This window comes from Orycteropus afer, unplaced genomic scaffold (assembly GCF_000298275.1).
Source record: "Orycteropus afer afer isolate SDZICR_OR568_19922 unplaced genomic scaffold, OryAfe1.0 scaffold00521, whole genome shotgun sequence".
Lineage (NCBI taxonomy): Eukaryota > Metazoa > Chordata > Mammalia > Tubulidentata > Orycteropodidae > Orycteropus > Orycteropus afer.
The window spans coordinates 1,772,004-1,778,796 of NW_006922108.1; the positions used below are offsets into that span (position 1 = coordinate 1,772,004).

Here is a 6,793-nt window from a genome sequence, read left to right on the forward strand (position 1 = left end):
AAAAAAAAAAAAAAAAAAATTGTGAAATCCAAATAAAGTCTGTAGTTTAGTTAGTAGTAATGCACTAATATTAATAGTGTAGTTTTGGTAAATACACAGGTTATATAATGTGTTAATTTTAGACGGAACTGGAAGAAATGTATACAGGACCTTTCTGCAGTATTTTTGTAATTTTTCTGTAAATCTAAAATTATTCCAAAGTTTAAAAGTTTATTAAAAAAAAACACGTGAATTCTAAAAGAGTGTGGTTAATATAAACCAAATTAACACCACTGGCAAAAAGAAAAAAAAAAAATTGTAATACACATAAGTATGAACAGTGAAACCTGAAAGCTGGAACTCAGTAACAAGGACTACCTTGCTTTCCAAAGGAGCTCTGGTGGCATAGTGCCTACAGCATTTGATTGCTAACCAGAAGGTTAGAGGTTCAAACCCACCAGCCACTCCATGGAAGGTAGATTGGAAAATCTACCTCCATAAAGATTTGCCTCCTGGGAAATGCAATGGGGGTCGCTATAAGTCAGAATCAACTCGATGACAGTGAGTTTAATTTGGTTTGGCATTGTTTTCCAGGTCTCACAAGCCTTCTGCTTTTCTATCACTCTCTTTTAGTGCAACATATTTGAGCTTTCTTTCTCTAACAGATTTATCCTTTACACAGGTTTCAGCTTTGGCTATTTACTGTACATACAAACATTTTCTGGAAATACACCAAATTCTACACACTGGTTATTGCAAGATTGGAGAAGCAGTAAACCTCTTTTTAAATTTTATATATTTCTGTCATAATTGAATTTTTAATAATGAACATGTATTACTTTTATAATCAGAAATACATAATATAATAAGCATATTTCCAAGGCTATGGTTGCTTTCATTTAGTGAGAAGAACGCTGTTTCTCAGAGAAGTCACAGAGCTTGTAGATCCTAAAACAAAACAAGATTTGAAGATAAACCCTGATTACAGAACCCAAACTCTTAGTCACTACAGGATACCATCTTCTGTACCCTAGGCAAGAATGCCATTTTATTTGCTGCTGTATTTCTCACAACGTATGGTGCAGCACTTAACATGTCCTAAACAATCAATAAGGCCTATCAACTGCAGTTGGATTCCAGTGTGAACATTCTGTTTCTAACACAAATGTGTTAGACTTTCCATTTATAAGAGCTTAACTATGTACAGCTGATTTCTAATATGCTTCTTGATTGCACTTAGGGACAAATGCATCTATACGGAGTCTGAGAGTGTAATTAGAGCTAGAAAAAGAGAATGGAACTGAATACAGCATGAATAATGTTAGACAAACACAAAAAATATAAAAAGAAATGTAAAACTTCTGAAGTTAAACTTGCTTTGCAAAATACTGTCATGCAACCCAAGATATTCAAACCCATGAAATCAAAAAAACCAACCTATTGCTCTAAATAATAGTGATTGAATGTGTTTGCTATTGTTTGTTTCAATCGCTCTTATCCGATTCTGTGAAACAAAAAAATGCCCTTGGCTGTTTTTTGTTGTTTGTTTGTTTGTTTTAAAATTTTTGGAGTTGTTTTCAGTTAAAGTAACAAACAAAATGTTTCAATTTCTTTTTTTCTTTTTCTTTTTCTTTTTTATTGGAAAATGTTTATTAAAACTAAAGGTTAAAGCCTTGCTTTCATTCTTGCACTCCTGAAACACATATGGATTCTGTCACAATACTATGGCATCTTGAAATCTGAAAAATGTTATTACTTAAATGGACTGTTTGACCTTTTCATTCATTATTCCCATTCACAAAATGTTTAACAGGCTGTCAGGCTGGAGGTCTTAGTTCCAGGCTCCAGGGTGAATACAGTTGGGCCATTAAATAGATTTTCAAATCATCAGGTATATGAATGAACAGCAAGATTTAGGGGGAAAAAAAAACTTTATGGAGTTGTCAAAAGGGAAGTTCTTGGAAGGGCAATGCAAGAGAAGAGTAAAGATATTTTTTTTCCTTCCTGGAGTGCTGATTGCAGTTGGGTCAATAGGATGAATGATGTCACTTAATTTACAACAGCAAATGTTCTGATAAAAGATTGCAGGGGATTTCATATAAGCTATGTTGACAGTAGATAAAACTAGAATATACATATACACAGGAGCTATGGTGGCATAGTGGATAAGGCATTTGACTGCTAACCGGTAGATGAGTGGTTCAAACCCACCAGCAGCTGCATGGAAGGAAGACCGGGTGATCTATTTCCATAAAGATTTATATCCTTGGAAATCCAGTGGGGTCACTATGAGTCTGAAATGAATCGATGGTAATGTGTTTGGTTTTTGGTTTGGTCTCCCTTTTAAGAACTTGGGAACATACATGCAAAAATATACACAGAATTGTAAAACATTTCATAAAAAAAATGAGTAAATTATTTTCAGGAACTATTCATAGATCTGTTCTTTAAGATTCCTTAAGTCAAGACCAAACTCACTGCCGTGGAATTGGTCCCAACTTATAGCGACCCCTCCTTGGGTTTCCGACGTGGTATCTCTACAGAAGTAGATTGCCCAATCTTCCTTCTGAGGAGTGGCTGGTGGGTTTGAACCACCAGCCTTCTGGATAGCAGTCAAATGCCTTAGGCACTGCACCACCAGAGCTCCCTTAACTTTGTGTATATCAGGTGTATTGTTCAGAATGAGGGTCCTGGCTCCACATGAGCACTTTCCATGAGGTACACTTGACAGGGAAGAGAATGCAATACAACCCCTCCCCCCACCACACACACACACACACACACACACACACACACACACTGGCCTTGAAAGACTGAGATGTTTTCTATTCATTGCTATGTTTTCTTTACCTTAAACTTTCTGTTTTTGTATTACCAATATGTACATTTTCATAGGGTAATGAGATGCAAGTTTATGGTGTCAAACAGTACGGCCCTGAAAGCATTGGAGTGCTAACCAAAAGTCTGGCAGTTCAAACCCACCAGCTGCTTTGTGGGAGAAAGATGAGGTAGTCTGTTTCCATAAACATTTACAGCATAGGAAACTCTATGGGGCTGCCCTTCTCTGTTTTACAGGTTTGTTGTGAATTGGTATCAACTCAATGGCAGTGGGTTTGGTCTTTTGGTTTTACATCCTCATATCTATCCTGACGAGCCCTGGTGATGCAATGGTTAAGTACTTGGCTGTTAACTGAAATGACGGTGTTTTGAACCCACCAGTCACTCAGTGAAAGAAAGATAATGCAGTCAGCTTTCACAAAGATTACAGTCTTGGGGCTGTTCCACCCTTCCTATATGGTTGCTATGATTCAGAACTGACACAACAACAGTGTCAGTTCTGGGTAGCCCTGGTGGCACAAATAGTTAAGTGCTTGCCTGCTAAACGTAAGGTTGGTGGTTTGAATCCACCCAGCAGCTCCATGGAAATAAGATCTGGTATCTGCTTAGATAAAGATCACAGTCAAGAAAACATTATGGGAAAGTCTACTCTGTCACATGAGGTTGCTAGGAGTCAGAAGTGACTTAAGCACCTGATAACAACACACAGGTCCTAAAGCAATTTCCCAGTCTCCATTCCTCTCCTAGTCACATGCTTTCCCTCCATTCCTGTGAAAATGACAGAACAAGGGAGTATTTCCTGATCCTTATGTGCCAGCGTTTCACATATTTCAGTCACATACCTTTTTAGCCTATCTACCTTAGGCTGTTGAGTTGCTATTGAGTCTACTCCAATTCATGGCAATCCCATTTGTTCAGGGGAGAGCTGTGCTCCGTAGGGTTTTCAATGGCTGATTTTTTGGAAGTAGATCACCAGGCCTTTCTTCTAAGTTCCTCTAAGTGGATTCTAATTGCCAACCTTTTGGTTAGCATCCATGTGTGTTAACCATTTGTACCTAGAGTATTTTTTAAGGAACTAACTAATGCCCCTTAATCTTTGTCCTTAGCTTTCCCTGATTATTCTTCAGTTCCATTTCTAAAAAAGATTATTTGACTAAATTAGAAAGTTAAAAAAGTATTTTGGCAAATGTAATTGCTACATTTGTCTTAATATTGTATCTATTTTGTCATTAAATGACCATCCATATTCCATGGTAACTGAGATCTATTTACTGGGGGTAATATTTCTCAAGGAGCTCTGGTAGCATAGTGCCTAAGGAACTTGATTGTTAACCAGAAGGCTGGCGGTTCAAACCCACCAGCCACTCCTCGGAAGGAAGATGGGGCAATCTACTTCCATAGTGATACTGCCTCGGCAACCCAAGGAGGGGTCGCTATGAGTCGGGTCCGACTCGATGGCACATAACAACAACAATATTTCTAATATTGGTATGCAAACTTGGTTTCCATCAGACATATAATTTAGAAATTACAATTGTTTTCTCTAAAAAAATGTAGACACCTGCTCATTTCCTGGGTTTGTGGAAAGAAAAGATCCCTTTGATAACATTGACTTTATTCTCACTTATCTGTCATTTTTTCATACAATCTTCCAGCTCAACAGAAGGTCTGTCAACATGGACCTTTAATTATATATAGTCTTCGACCCAAGGGAGCTTAAAAAGATTGTAGTACTTAATAGTAAGCTACTGCTCTACATTCATTTAAAGATGTTACTTCCTCTACTAGTAAACAGAACAAGAGCGAAAATTCTGAGCCATTTCTTTGGTCAAACTTACATCTTTCTAGTTTTACCTAGTTCAGTCTAGTTTTTCTGAGTGATCGTGCCACTTAGTATGAATTACTGCACTTTCCTAAGTGATCAGATGCTTCTGTTGAAATAAGCATTAATGATAATAATAATAATAATACCTGTCATTATTAAGCCCTTATGATGCCCACTTTTAAGGGTTTAACTAAATTATCTAATTTATTCCTTAACTACAACCCTACAAAGAAGATTCTATTATTCTCCCTATTTTACAAATGAGGGACTTAAGAATTGGGCAGTAAATAGAAGTAGAATACCCCAAAGAAATTAGATAAACCATATTTGTCCCATGCTTTCTCCTACAATAGCATTTAAACATGGTTTGACAATCAGGATGCATAACAGAACAGAGATTATTTCCTTATTTCAGCAGCTTCATTAGTCTAATCTGGCCACAACAATTACTTTCATTTTGCAGGCTGAAAGAATTTGATATTTTAACTAAATCCAAGTTAAATTAGTGGTGAAAGAAAATATATAGATCCCCAGTGGGGCTCAGTTTTCAACTAAGGACTTAACACGGATTTACACTGTATCTTGCCTGAAAAACTTAGAAATAGTAGGAAACTCATTCAGGTTTAGGGGGAAGAAATGCATTTCACCCATCTCCTTCACCTTAAGTGAATTCCTGGGAGTGGTCTAATTTACCTATCACAACTATCTTATATACATGCATTATCAAACTATTTGCCTACACTCTAGGTATTTAGAGTCTTAAGAAATCTAGACTAGAGAAGGGATAAGAGAACCGCTTGCTGTCATTAGTGAAAAAGTCAGCAACAGAAGCCCACACTTCTACTTCTGAGCAGTATCTTATTCTTAGAAGGGAAGACTAACCAAAAAACAAACCCAGTGCCATCAAGTTGATTCTGACTCAGCGACCCCATTGGGTTTCCAAGGTGGTGAATCTTTAGGGAAGTAGATTGCTCCATCTTGCTTCTCTGGAGCAGCTTGTGGGTTTGAACCGCCCACCTCTGGTTAGCAGTCAAATAAATTTCTTAGGCACTGCACCACTAGATGGGAGGGTACTAGATTATTAAGGACATAAAACATAAGCTTTGGATTGAAAAAGTCAAGCGTCCTAATCTAAGATTCTGTGATTCTGAGGTCAACAGGCTCATCACATCTACCAGTTCCAGGCTCATTTTTCTCACAGGGCAACAACATTCACTTCTCATGGTTCTCTTAGATGTATGGAAAACTTTGCAAGTTCATGAAAAAATAAATACAGAAATTGAGAGTATGTTTCTGGAAACACAGGAACTTGAGAGCATAATTTTATGCCAGTTAAATACAATTTTTATAATTTTTAAAATGGAGCTTTTAATTTCTTAGGCTTTCTTTTACTTTCATTTTATGAGCTATTTGTTTTTATTTTACAACAAACAAGAAATGTTCAAAAGTGTAAAAATATCAGAAAAAAGCACTAGTCATTCATTTCTAGTAGGTGAGAACTACTGATTTAAAAACATTTGGCCGATTTCATTTTAGAAAATATGTAAATTTTTCTTTTCTCATATTTAAAAATTCCCATTTGTGAGAAAATAAATTGTAAATTACATAAATGTACAAAAGTAGGGAACGATTATAAATGTGTTACTGCTTGGGTATATGATTGGTTATGTTTGGAGGTCAGTACTCTAGGAAATTATAAAAACCCAAACTAATGGGCATCGAACTGATTCTGACTCACGTTGTTGTTGTTGCTGTTGGGTGCCGAAGAGTCGCTTCTGACTCATAGTGACCCCATGCACAGCAGAACAAAACACTGCACGATCCCGCGCCAGCTCCATGATCCCTGCTATACTTGAGCCCATCATCGCAGCCACCGTGTCAATCCATCTCATTGAAGGCCTCCCCCTCTTTCGTCGACCCTCCACCCCACCAAGCATGAAATCCTTCTCTAGAGAATGGTCCCTTCTTACAACATGACCAAAATAGGTGAGACAAAGTCTGGCCATTCTCACTTCCAAGGAGCATTTCAGGTGCACTTCCTCCAGGACAGATCTGTTAGTTCTTTTAGAAGTCCATGCTACTTTCAGCATTCTTCATCAGCACCACAACTCAAAAGCATCAACTCTTCTTTGGTCTTCCTTATTCATTGTC

The 6,793-nt window shown here is 37.3% G+C and overlaps 1 protein-coding gene across 1 annotated transcript in view; it reads right to left on the reverse strand.

Moving 5' to 3' along the window:
- LOC103209732 (catenin alpha-2) overlaps nt 1–6,793 on the reverse strand; it is a 457,184-nt gene that overhangs the window by 287,337 nt on the left and 163,054 nt on the right. The window lies entirely within an intron of this gene.